At 40.7% G+C, this 13,872-nt stretch overlaps 1 pseudogene; it reads right to left on the bottom strand.

Annotated features, from left to right (window-relative positions):
• Positions 1–11,725: 11,725 nt before the first annotated feature.
• LOC106722070 overlaps positions 11,726–13,872 on the bottom strand; it is a 48,731-nt pseudogene continuing 46,584 nt past the window's right edge.

Here is a 13,872-nt window from a genome sequence, read left to right as displayed (position 1 = left end):
TGTCTGTATAGGTGTTGGAACCTGACTAGGATAGTTAACACACACTTTCACTGCAAAGTTGTGCTGGTATGAGAAACTAGAATCCACGCATGCTGCCTTTTGTCTCGAGCTGAATTTGCATGTTCACAGAGCTGCCTCAGCACAAGAGAAATCCCTTGTCCAGGAGAGAATTCCATCACCCCATCCCTCCTGTGTAATATGAAACATCATAACCAGAAAGAAACAATTCAACATCCTGCTTGCCATCGGACAACTTCGAGGTAAATAAACTGCTTTAACTTTTATCTGAGCCTAATTGGCACAAAAGGAACTTTTCCAACCAGGAGATCTTACAACACCTTCAGCTCTCCTGTGAAATATGAATTTTCATTTCCACCTAGGAGAAATTTTACAATCTTTGCAGTCTCCTATGCCCGCAGAAGGGTGAGTATGCCTGAAAGCTCACAAATAAGGAATTTTTTTTTGCAAATATCTAGTTGGTCTAATAAAAGCTATCACCTCTACCATGAGTTCTGCTGCTCATATTGAATCCTTATTGGTGCTGCTAAGATTCTTTGGGCTTCAGTAATTTAGCCCTCTCTCTGATTCAATTCCAGTGATCTGTGGGAGAATTTGTCTATCCTTCTGGAGATGCAGGGGAAATTGTGAGAAGGCAGTAGAATGATTTAGTTTTGCACTCCTACATTAGCAGTACCTGGGTTTTAGCCTACGCACCCAGCTGGGCCACATAGCTAAGGTTTAAAAAAAAAAACACTAGCCTTGGATGAAAGAGTTTTGTATGTAGATAGATGGGACGGGACAATATCTGAGACTAAAAACAAACAACTGGTTTAATCCAGGGCTGATTAGTCCAAGATTTGACTTTCATCAAAACAGGTGGGACAGGTAGGAGATATGAGGTTTAAATGGCAAGTAACTCAAATTAGCCCTGATTGTTCCAAAGCAAAGTGTTAATTGGGATACTTCACAGATACTTAATGTGGGACAATGGGCTTGTCCATCTGTAAGGTCCAGGGTTTGCTGGGAAGCAGAACGTTCAAATTCAAACTCATTGTCTGTTTAAAGACTGTGAAAAAGTCTCAACTGTGAGGACTGACACTTAAGCTATGGGCCACAAAGAGGTAATGATTGAAGCATTTACTTGGAGCAAATTGCATTAGCAGTTCTGTACCTATGAGCAACCAGTACATTTGAAAGCATGAGAAATAAGCAGACTTCACTGAGGGGTGACACTGAAAATTGTGGAAGACATGAGATTCTTAGCACTTAGGTCCCATTGATCTTAATTGAATCATTAAATAACCACATCCATAATGAACAGAGAATGTAGTAAATAGTCCCACTTTCTGGCTGGGAGTGAGCCTTCTGCCATACTCTGTGGAACAGCTCACATCCATTCCATTGACATATTCTACAGGGGAACATGCCCTTGGGGCCAGGATATAATCAAGGAATGATTAAAGGAAGGACATTGTAAAAGGACAGATCTACCCTTTAATCAGAAATCTTCAGATTAAAGCTTCCCCCTCCCTTTCCTACCTGAAAATAAGGGGATTAGTTAAGGAAATTATTTTAAAAATAGGCTGTGATTGGTTGAAACAATAATATTTGTCTCAGAGCATTTGTTAATATCCACCTGGAGACTATGGGAGAAATCTATGCTTCACCCAAATTGATGACAAAGTTCTAATGACTTCAGTAGGCCAAAATTTGACCTTATAAATCTTCCTTCCTTATCGAACTTGTATTTTGAACTGAGTGCTATATGTGCATAAGAAAACAGTCTTGAGGTAAGTTGCTCAATAATTTCTTTCCTCCGTAATGAAGAAAAACGTGTTTATTATTGTGCAAACAAAGAAATAACAAATGACTTCACCCTTATTTAACCAGAAAATTTTAAATGATTAATTAAGGGCTTTGATCTTGGAGGTGATGAATCATCTCAATAAATTTCTGCCATATTCCCTATGCCTGAAGAAGGGTGTTTGTACCCAAAAGCTTGCAAAGAACAATCTTGCCAACTATTTAGTTGGTCTAATAAAAGATACCACATTTACACAAAGAACCTTGTCTGCCTATGTCCTTAGACCAACACAGCTACGACCAACACCTCTATACTGTAGGTTGATTTGAGAGGTGAGAACACCAATGACCCCTAAAGCTAAAATCTAGTCCATGAACATGGCTCCTACAGATAGGAACAAAGGATCTGATTAACACTCCACTGAAGTCTTCACACTGATTTAAGGGAATTTGTATCAGGATTAAAATGCATATCCTTTCTATTTCTTTTTTCTTCAGGTATGTTGATATTGATGAGGGAATGGATCATTCCATGTTCTTTTTTTTTCCCAAGTTTGGATTTATTAGAACTCTCACCTTTTGTAAAAAAGTCTCACAAAATAAATAATTTTTTATCAGTTGTCATCTCAGTAAGCAGATGTCATTTCAGCAATAAGCTGTCATTCCTATATATTTGCAGTACTATTAAGGACAGGTCAGTTATACAAAATGACCCACATTGTTTTGTTAGCTGAGCCCATTTGAACTGTACACATTTTAACAGAGACAGAAGGTAACTGGAACAAATAATGCAATTCACACTAGAGTCTTACTATCCTTTGGATTATACTAGAGCAGTGGTTCTCAAACTTTTTAGACTTGAGGCACTCCTTGATAAACTAAAAGCACCCCTCAGAAAATGGCAACGTTTAGTTTTCACTTGTTTTTTGACTGCAAAAAAAGAATAGAGCAATTCATATTGCAAAGAACTCAGAAAGACCACAACAGGTCAGACTATTTAACACTACTGATTCCTCTTTGGGTTTATTATATGAATCCTGTTTGTACACCTAACATTACCTGGCACCCTGTGACACCCTTGAAAGATCTTAGAGCACACCTCTGGGTGGTATGGCATCCGGACTGAGAATCATTATACTAGGGTCTTATCTTGTATCTTATGCATTGTTCACAATCATCAGTACTCCCTTGATTCAAAGATGATTTCTACTATGGCTCATTGATGGGTCTTGAGGTGCCTTAAGAGGCCAATCCTTGAGCCCAGATATGTTTGCAAAAGTTGTAGGTCTTCCTGCAGGAGAGAGTAGGCTGTAGGCTGGGATTCCTCTCCTTTTCCTTCCTCCACACTCTCTTCTCTGATTTGAGGGCAAGAAGATTTACCTCTGCTTTGAGGGCAAGAAGCACCCCTGCTGCCATTTTGAAAAATGGGGGTAATGTATACATGTGACACAGAGGCTACTGGAGTATGCTAATTAGCACGCTTCAGCAGACTTGCAGTAGGCTCGATTAATCGAGACTGCTCCAACACATGCTAATTAGCACATGTCAGAGCAGAGGTCCATCAAGTGTATAGGTACTTAAGCTTGTCTAATTCTGTTACATAAATTATTATATGCATTTTACTACATATATAGCAGCTAACGTAGAATGCACTGGATGTATCTTACAAACTTGATGATACTTTCATAGTTTGATTACAGAGCAGATACCTTTGCTCCAGCAACCACATCTACAAATGCATGCCCATTCATTGCTTTCTGTACCAAACCTTCTATCTGTCATTCAGAAATCCATGTACAGATATAGCTAGCATAGGGCTAGACCACATGAACCTTAAAATACAACATGGTGTGTCCTGCTGCGTGGCAGACCAAGAGCATTTAGGATATCAGCCATTAAAATGGGTGGATGTTCTCAGTGTTTCAAGGCAGGAACAGTAATGGTGCAGGGGGATGGTAGCTCATCTGCACCAGGAGAGGTCAACCAATTATGATTCCTCACACTGTGTGCATGCTAGTGATACCAGCCTCTCCACCCTTCCAAGCAGTAAGTGTTCAAAGTATACTTTGAACAAGGAATCTTTGCTCACCTGTTGAAGGGAAGAACAAAGTGAAAACAGCAGAGAATACTCCCAATCCATTCTACCAGCACTTTCAGGAAGGAACTTCATAGAAAATGATTTTATTGCATATTTCTCCAGATAGTCTCTGCATCAGCATGCATCTCTCATTTCACGATCTTTCTGAAGAATGTACTCACCATGACCATGTCATTGAGTAACAGGGTAACCTTTTTATTAATTGTTTCCCTTGTATACAAGGCTTCGTTCCTTACCCCATTATTTCCTGGAGTAGTTCTGCAAAATGTTGCATTTATAGAACAAGCAGAATAATATTTACCATTCTGATATACCAAGAGCTTGAACTGATGTTTGCTTCAGAATCTTTTGCTGAAGACTACATCTACCTTTTTAAATAGGAAAAATAGAGAGTTTGGAACAATACTATGTCAAGGATCACTTGGATGTCTAGAGCTAACAAGCATTAGGCTTTGGTCCAGAGGGCTCAGAGAGCAATATCCTGTAACAAACACTCTTTAACATCTTCAGAACTACTGTCAGATACAGGTGCTACAGGGAAAAGGACCAGTAAGAACAGGTTGCATGCCCTCTAAACTTGGAAATGGCAAGAAAAAAAGGTTAAAGTGAAGAGGAAGAAAAGACAGACAATTAGACATGGCTCTGTTAATGAGGCACTAAACAGAACTACTAGAAAAAGAGAGAGAATGGAGGGAAAATAATAGGAAAGGCCTAGGCCACCCCAGGAAATGTGTTCTGTGCTGCAAAGTAGAAAGAATACAAGCTGCTTACAGAACACACATAGCTACCACATCAAAGTTCCTCTCATGCTGCCAGCATGCAGTTCCCAATTCTCTGCACCTTAAGTCTTGCAACAATACATTGTTAATAAAGTTCAAGTGTTTTATAAATAAATACCACATTATTATAAGCAACAACCAGAGCAATAAACAGGAGGCAAACAATACATAAAGTAGAGATAAGCACCATGCCCTAGCTTCATAATTACTTGGACAAGGAAGTATATTACTACTATGACTCACTTTCAAAGTAAGGTATTAGAGCTTCCCTCACCCTAACTGTATTCACACCAGCTCCTCAAATCAGCTTCTCATTGTTAGCAAACAGCCTGTCTACTGTGCACTTTTGCAACTAGGCGAGTGCATTTCTTTCATGGTTGCATAAATGTTATGCAATGTACAACAGGCAGATGCAACTGATGGGATACTGTCCTTGTTGACATTAAGCCATATAAGGAGACTTTTCCATCTGCCCTTCAGCCTTCCAGAGGCAAATGCCGCACCCATTCTTCAAATACCCTAATAATTAAAAGGCTCTTTGCTTCTATCCATTTTATCAGTATATTTCGTCAGCTAGGGAAAAAAAGGATAGGCAGGATCACCCACAGTTATATTTAACCTCATTAATGTAAACTAGCTTTTCCAGGAAAAAAGTCCCTGATTTCAGGTTGCCAAATGCACCCTGGATTTCTAATTATCTTGATACCAGGGGCTTTTCTGGATCTACCAATACTAATGCTATGATCAACCACAGCCTGCAAATTGCCATCAAGAATCATTCCAGTTATAAACATGGACAGCATTTGAAGGAGAGACCAAATTGACTACATGCACAATTTGGAAAGACCAAATGGTTCAATTGATGTTTTTTTATATGTTGTCCAATGAGATCACCTTGTGCAGTGGGACATGGTTCTATTGCTGCAGAGTCCTCAATGGTAGTTGCCCAACAGTCAATTTCCACACTCCCAAGTAGTTCTCTGCTGACTAATCATAAGTTGAGGTTGTAAGTTTTCATAATGTTACCATCATTCCCTTCTTGCTAATGACATCTCTCATCCTGCTGTTCCTACTTTGAATTCAGCACAAAACTCCAAGGATGTGGCCCATCTGCATTCTGAAAATCTCGAGGTTCTGCTGGCCATGTCAAGTTTGTATAATATTCAGACTCTACTATTCTGTGCACCAAGTATCTCTCCTCTGGCTATTCATTTTCAGTGTTCTTATGTCATAACAATGGAAAAGAGGGCTATGTTACTTTGTCCTCCTATCTACTGGTGATGAGCAGTTCAGAAATGGTGCTTGAGAATTAATTATAAGGAGGTAGTGTTGGGTAGTCACCAGGTACAGAAGTGTACCCCTACATCCTGCTAACATTCACTGGTCCCCTCAGGGTGGCTGCGCCCCTTATGGTCAGTCTGGGTGAGGTCTGGTGACCTTTTTTTTCCTACCTGCCACAACTTTGATGATAAGAAGAGGTTTACAAAAGGGAGGTGGTGACTACCCATCCCACACCCGGATCGATCGTAGGGGCTGCCCCAGTACCCGAAACTCAAAAATGGAAGCAAGGAAAGGACCAACTTGAAACCAATCTCTTTACTCTCTTTTTGTTTTATTTCTTTCAGGTTCACTGAAATCTTAAGGCTTTTGTCCTTTTCTTCTTTTGGACATCATCAAGGTCTGGTTCCAGTTGCCTGGGGTGGGTTACCCCTTGGAGTCTTCAGTGGCTTACTCGCCCTGCCCTGAACTCCTCCTGGATAGTTTTAATCAAGAGCGCACTGGGCTTAATTGACGGCATGCGCCGCTTAACGAGGAGGGGAACTCCCTCTGGAGCGATCAGCTGGGAGGAGGCGTGGTCTTCACAGCTCATGGGTTTTTTGCCTGCTCCGGATCTGGTTGAGGGGGCCCCTCGGAGTGCATGCTCCCCCTCTCTTTGTGGGAGAATGCCCGGCCCCGATCTGGGCTCTCTAGCCAGCGGCAAGACATCAAAGGAGAAAAGAAAAAAAAAAAACCAAAACCCCGTGGCGGGTGGTTCGGGCGGATCTTCCACCTCCTCTGTTCGTAGGGTCTTTCCCCAATCCACCTTCCACCGCCTTGCTTCTTCCAACCTCCTTTTCACTCCCGTGGCAAGGGTGTCACCGCCTCTTCGGGGTCCGACCAGGGGCTTACCCAATTTTCACCATCTTTGCCCCACATCTCCAGTTCCCAGGCTCCGTTCTTCTCCTTTTCCGCCATCCTTCTTTCTCTCTCTCTCCCGGGTTCTGTCCCCGGCCTCCGGATATTGCCCTTGCTGTGGATTAGCACCAATCTGCTTCATCTGTTGAGGTAAAGCCGGGCAGGTGTGGATGGGGAGCTCTCGTCGTAGCGTGGACATCGTGACGCAGTGCAGTCCATGTCCCTGGTCAGAGATGTACTCTAGGTGAGTGCCTTCCAGACTCTCACAGGTAGATCAGAGAGAAATCTGGAATTTGAGCACTGACTCCCACAACTCTCTATGGCATCAGCATCCCTCAATATAATTCAGATATTTTCCATAAAGGACTGAGCCTGCAGGCAATGTGGAGGATATTAGATATTTAGCCACTATGGCCCAGTGTTCTTGGAGGTACAGCATATTGTCATGTTCACACAATGCTGTGACATGCAATGGTGTAAGAGCATGAGATGACCCACTCCAGCAAAGCATTTTTTTCTTCAGTTACACTAAATCAGTAACTCTATACCAGTGCAACTTCTGTGTTTAGTTAAGCTTTTGGATGTATAAGTCAAACAATATCAGATATGAATAAAGAAGTACCATTACCTCTGTATTACAAGCTGCTTACAGAACACACATAGAACACACACACAGAACATTACCCCTGTATATAGCATTAGTAAAATCATTACCAGAATAATGGTGTAATTTGGTTTTCATGTTTTAAAAGGAAATTAAAAAACAGGAAAAGATTCAGAAGACAGCTACAAGAATGACTAGGTCTTGAAAACACCTGGCTTACATAGAGAGAATATTTCTGATAGTTGAGGTCTTTATCCTAACAGACAAAGGAACAAGAAACTCCACTGCTGAAAGTTAAAGCTGCACAAATTCAAACCAGAGAAAACAGGCAGTGGTAGCAGTCTTCTTTTTTGTCTCATGTCCTTGTCAAACTAGAAGTTTTTTCTAGAATCCTGCACAAGCGATGGCTCTTTCCATTGCTGCAGCAATGTCCTCCTTTGTACAGTTCTCACCACCGAGTTGGAAAATAAGCAGGTGCTCCATGGTCTGCACTTCAATGCACTCACATGTATTCACATCATCACAGCGTCCCCATTTGATCATATTTGTTTTTGATCTTCCAGTTTGCATGTGCTGGTGGTTCAGGCACTGCCATGTTGACCAATCTGTATCAGGACTTCTGGGAAGGTCCTTTGAGGCTTCCAGGTCCATTTCAGGGCATCTGAAGTAGTAACGCTGAGGGTAATTAACCAGTGGAGCAACTTATCCACAGTGTGGTGAGCTTTACATCATTTGAAACTCACCACAGTCTTGGTAATCATTTGAAAAGTGGGGGCCGGAGGAAATGCTTCAAGGACATCTTCAAGGCAAACATTAAGAAGTGTGGCATTGACACCACAAATTGGGAAAAAGTAGCCTGTATATGGCAACCCTTTGTGAGAGAAGGCACATCTTACTTTGAGGAAAGCTGTCTTGCCCTGGAGGCAGAAAAAGGACAGAAATGACAAGAAAGGAAACAAGATCAAGAAATCCATGTTCCAACCCTCCCTTTAACCACCACCCATGGTGCTTGCCAGACAGTCTGCAGCTCTAGGATTGACCTGCTTAACTATCAACAGTCTAAACTACAACCCTTTACTTGACCTGTGGGAGTGATCATCCTTGACCATGAGGGATTGCCCCCACTGCCATCATTTGGAGTATTTAAATTATGGCTTAATGCCCTTCTAAACAATGTGTTCAAGGGACTTTAACCAGAAGTTATGGACTTAAAGAAATTAAAGGCACAAATTCTATGATCTCTGTTATGTATTAGGGCACTATTGGAGGATTGTGCTGACTCTATGAAATGCAAAATTATGGCATATTTAAAGCCACAGTTTTCATCTCCTGGCCATCAGGAGCAAATGGTGAGGCTGATGGGGCTCCTCCACTAATCAGCAGTGGGGGGGACGTGCAGGGGAAACTGCAAGATTAAAGGTGCTGCCATTCAGCACATTTCTGGCACGAATTCCAGTAGTCCCTAACTATAAGAGCTTTTACTCTCTATTTGGTTCCAAGCTTTAATACCCTGGGCTGAATTTAAGGAAAAGGTCTTGAAAGTATTATTTTCCCCCCAGAATGTAGATTTAATTCAGTTGGGCAGCAGAAAGAACATGGACAACTGAGTCTTGAACTACTAGAATTAAATCATGGTGGTTGTAAGTGATGGCTGCATTGATGCTTGTGAAGATTATTCTGTTATTTATTTGTATCACCATTGCAGCTGTGTATTTGTTTCATGCCTAGTCTAGAGTTTTTGAACTCTCTCTAGAGAAAATCTGTGATTTGGGACTTGGCATCTTATATATTCAGCCAAACGTTTAGACTTTGCTATGCTATTTGTTGGTGTCTAAAGAACTGGTTAAAGGAAGCAATGGGAAGTTGGCAGGAAATGAGATGGAAAGTACTTAGAATATCCGTTTGTGACTCTAGCTCCTCTTCAAGGAAATTCTACAAAGAAAAAACACTTAGATAGACACACCTCATCTGCTAACATAAAATGGTCTGATCTTTTAGCAGAACTCCTATCATTTCCTCAGCCTCAGGATGCTTGTCAATGTGGTTTCCTACACAGTCTATGACACCACAATATTTTTTGAGACCTAATTAGTGACTTCAGAAAAATTGCTATTTCAACCAACAGTATGGGACATAAGTCATTTTAGTATCAGTTTGCATTTGTTAAGCAGCTTAAATCTTTTTTGTATATCCACAAATCTTAGGTAGCAGTTACCCTGTAATTCAGAAATTATCTAGGACATTCCTCATAGCTCAGTTTAATGACTAAATAGCTAATAATGTACTACTTTCATGCATAGTACATTTTTATTTGCTAAATTACCCTGTTCAGAATTTACTTTTCATACCAGGTAAATTTTCTTTCTTTTTCCACCCCTCATAATATCTTGCATTATTCCCTTTGGATAAGTAATTGTCCTTTGGTCATATTCCTATAATCACTGAAAAAGGCAGAACAAGATGGCACCTCAAAGGCCGACTTGTTCAGAAAGGCATAATCTTTATTGGACAGCAGCCTACTTTGTCAGACGCTATGAATGGGCTGAGTACATGTGATAAAGTAGGCTTATGCCTACAAAATCTTACGCTTTTTTGAACAAGTTAGTCTTTAAGCTCTTACCCTGCCTTGCCTTCTGTCTGACTTTAGACTAATATGGCTATTTACCTCTCTCTATGCCACTGAAGTGATCATTGAAGTGATTGATTGGCCTACCCTATATTCTGTGACTTGCAGAATAAAGTAATTGTAAATCTGGAGTAAATGGTAAAAGTTACATTTACAAGGGAGATGAAACAATGGGATTCTGCAGCCCAATTGAAAGAAAAAAAGGTTGCAGTTTGCTGTCAATAATAGGAGGAGAAAGACACATCAACAAAAAAATGAAGATAAATTTAGTCTTTTGTTAACAAGGCTAGACACCATTTGCTGCATGTGTTTGAAAGGTCTTTCTCCTTAACTATCAACAAACCCAGCACATTGGTTCAGCTAAAGATGCAAACCTTGATCTGCGTATGCTTTCTTTGACTCAGCCATGGCACCTCAGCAGAGCATTCGTGTTCATGATACTTAAATCTGGTATCAAAAAACCAGCTTGAATTTATGTGAATTGGAAAAATGATTCTCACAGAAGTAGGACTAATAGTTCTTTAAATTAAGACAAAGCCTCTACTACTTGGTGTTGCACTCTAGATGGCTTCTACTTTTGCTTTGTTTAATCTGAAAACAGCTGCTCATCCTAAGGGGCAGAGTTATATTTCCTGGTCTCTCCTGTATGCTCCAAATGGTTATATGCACACACAGTTGTTATATTTGCATTAACTCACCACTGATGATATGTGAATGTTCTCAGCAGTCCCTGCTAGAAAAACCTTCTTATTCTCTTTCACCTCATGAGCTCATTGCCTGTTGAATGTCATCCTGGAACATGATTCTTTTCTTCCTTGTCTATGTTTTTCAGGGTGGGACTTTCACAGGTATTTAGTGTTGGTTTTAATCCTGTTCTCACTAGATTTCAGTGCGACAGAGCCAGGTTAGCACTGAGTAGGTACGTCTACGTATGCATATGAATGTGACACAATAACCTCTGGCACTTATTGTGCTGGAGTTTATTGCTTCTGGCTGCTGTGTTTACATGTGCGCCCCAGACCACAGCACACTGATCCAGGTCAGAGCAGCCCTGGCTGGCAGGTGGCCCCAGGGGTCAGCCTGCCAGCACAGGGCTGCTCCCACCTAGCTCAGTGTGCTGCAGACGGGCTGGTTGGGGCATGAGGGTGTTTCAGAGTGGGGCTAGCTGGCAGGAAGCCCCTGCACTGAAGCACTCTTGTGCTTCAGCGAGTCACGTTAGTGGCTACACAAGCAGTGCTGTGGAGTAAAAAACTGTGCAGCAGGATAGTACACTAAAGCTCTGTCATCTGTCATGAGTGGGGTAAGGGGGGTGCCAGTTATCTAAAAATTCGGTTATCTGAGAGTTATACTATCAAGGAAGACAGTGTCTTACTTGTAGGGCAAACTTTCAAAGAATTAGTGTACAATACATTACAGTATAAAGAATAAAATGGTATACAGGTACTCACCAATCAAGTAGTAGTAAAGCAGCACCGGAGTGAAGAGAAATCCTGAGACAGTGATGTACAGTACAGTACACTAAAGTTACATGTAGTACACTATTGGTAGCACATGATGTACACCTAGATCACTTAAAAGTACAGTACATCTAACACTAAACTTATAACTAAAACTATATATACTACTGTACTGTATATACTTTACTGCCTTTTTGGAGATTCAAGAGGCAGTTGGGGATCTTGCAGTGCCTCAGAGTCATCAACATCAATTGTAGATATAGAAGGTGATGGTGATGGGGCTGATTCTGTACTGGCTTTATGACAAGCCCTGGAAGCTTTTTTTAATAAATCCCTGATTTCAGCTTGCCTACTTGCTGCTTGCCTTTTTGTCATGAAATTCGAGTGAATAATGTGTAACTGCATAACCTCCTGTGCAGAATAACAACTCTGCTGTCAGCAAATTTAATGATGTTGTCAATATATGAAGCAGCATTAGCCCAAGATATTTTCTCCTCTTCTTCAGAGTCTTTTTCAGTGACCTTAGACTTTTCAGGATTCACACCACTCTCTATTATTTCTGCATCACTAAAAACATGTGTAACTTCAACTTCCGTGTCAGCTTTGACCCACTCTTCTATCTCACTTTCTTTAAGTTTGTTGACTGGGTTTGTAAAGGAGCATCCTTCACCACTTCAAGAATTTGAGCTATTGTATTTTTTCTATGTCTCACGTTAAAACCTTCAAAGTCTTCTTCATCAGACGATCCTTCTTTAAACATAACAGTAAGACACAATTTTTTCCAAGCTCTCCTTAATGTTATACTTTTTACAGAATGCCAGGCACAAGACACATTAAAATTGCATCTTTTATGTTATAAAGAGATTGAAAGTTCTGGATAATCTTCATGATTGAGTAACTTTCTCAGAAAATCTCTTCTGTAATAACACTTCATATTCTGGATAATGCCATGGTCCATTGGTTGAATTAGTGAGGTAACATTGGCAGGCAGGAAGATGGTAAAAATATTACCTGACACTAACTCACATTCAGGAGGGTGTGCTCAACAATAGTCTAATAACAGAATAGCTTTACTATCTTCAGGTTTTCCAATTTTTCTAAAATGTTCTTTCACTGAGGGTACAAAAACATGATGAAACCGGTCATAAAAATTGCTTTGTCCATGCATGCATTACTTTGGGCTTTGTAAACAACAGGTAAATGTGTAATACCCTTAAAAGCTCTAAGACAATTAAATTTTCCAACCACCAACACCTTCATTCTATATGTGCCTCCTGCATTATGTATGCACAGTTATTCAGTCTTAATTCCGCTTGAAACCAGCAGCACTAGATTCACTGGCCCCAGAAAGGGTAGAATTCGGCAAACATTGCCAAAACAGGCCAGTTTTGTCTGTGTTGTAGATTTGGTCAGGGGACAGATCAAGCACAGCAACTCATTTCTTTAAAAATTCACAATATTTTTCAGCAGCTTCATGGTCAGCTGATTTTATTTCACCAGACACATCTAGCCTTCTAATGCCACGCCAAAGTTTAAAACGCAAAAGCCATCCAGTCGAAAATGCATAGGGTTCAGTCAAATCTATTTACTTGTAGAAATCTTTCGCCTCTTCAGTGAGCATTGGGCCAGAGACAGGGCACCCTCCAATCGTTTTAATGAAAACCATTCATATAAAACACTGCCAAGCTGCTCTAGTTTAGGCTTATGTAGAGTATGGCATTTTTCAACAGCTTTACTTGTCTCAGAAATAGAGACAAATTTGAGCAATTGTTCTTTTTGAGCCTTGATTTTGTATATCATTGACGATGCAACATTGAACTCGTTCATCAGAACATTACGGTTCTCACCTTTTTCTAGACATCTACAAATATCTATTTTCTGCATTAGTGTCAACACAACACTCTTGCTTTTCACATTTGCTTTTTGATGCTACATTGGATGCCATAATTGTAGGATGACAAGGTTTCTTGGGTGAATTCGATATCTTTTATTAGACCAACCAAATAGTTGGAGAATAGTTATTAAGCAAGCTTTCGAGTTCAAAAACCCTTCGTCAGGCTGTGGAAGTTTCAGCAGTTGGTGTGTGTTCTTCCTGGATGGAATGAAAAGTAAGGAAGCCAGGGGCTGGGCTGGGGAGTCAGTTGCCAGGCAGATTATAATGTGTCAAAAATCCAATGTCTATGTTTAGTCCATGATCTCTAGTATCCAGGAGGTTGATGAAATGGAGCTCATAGGCTCGTCTCTGGGATGTGTTGTGTAAGTTTCCCTTGAGGATCAGGACTGAGAGATTGGAGAGAGAGTGGCCCTCCTGTGAGAAATGTGCCCCCACC

The sequence above is a fragment of the Alligator sinensis genome, unplaced genomic scaffold (assembly GCF_000455745.1).
Source record: "Alligator sinensis unplaced genomic scaffold, ASM45574v1 scaffold280_1, whole genome shotgun sequence".
NCBI lineage: Eukaryota > Metazoa > Chordata > Crocodylia > Alligatoridae > Alligator > Alligator sinensis.
The sequence above is the reverse complement of the archived record's forward strand: the minus strand, read 5'-3'. Positions and strand labels throughout refer to the sequence as shown.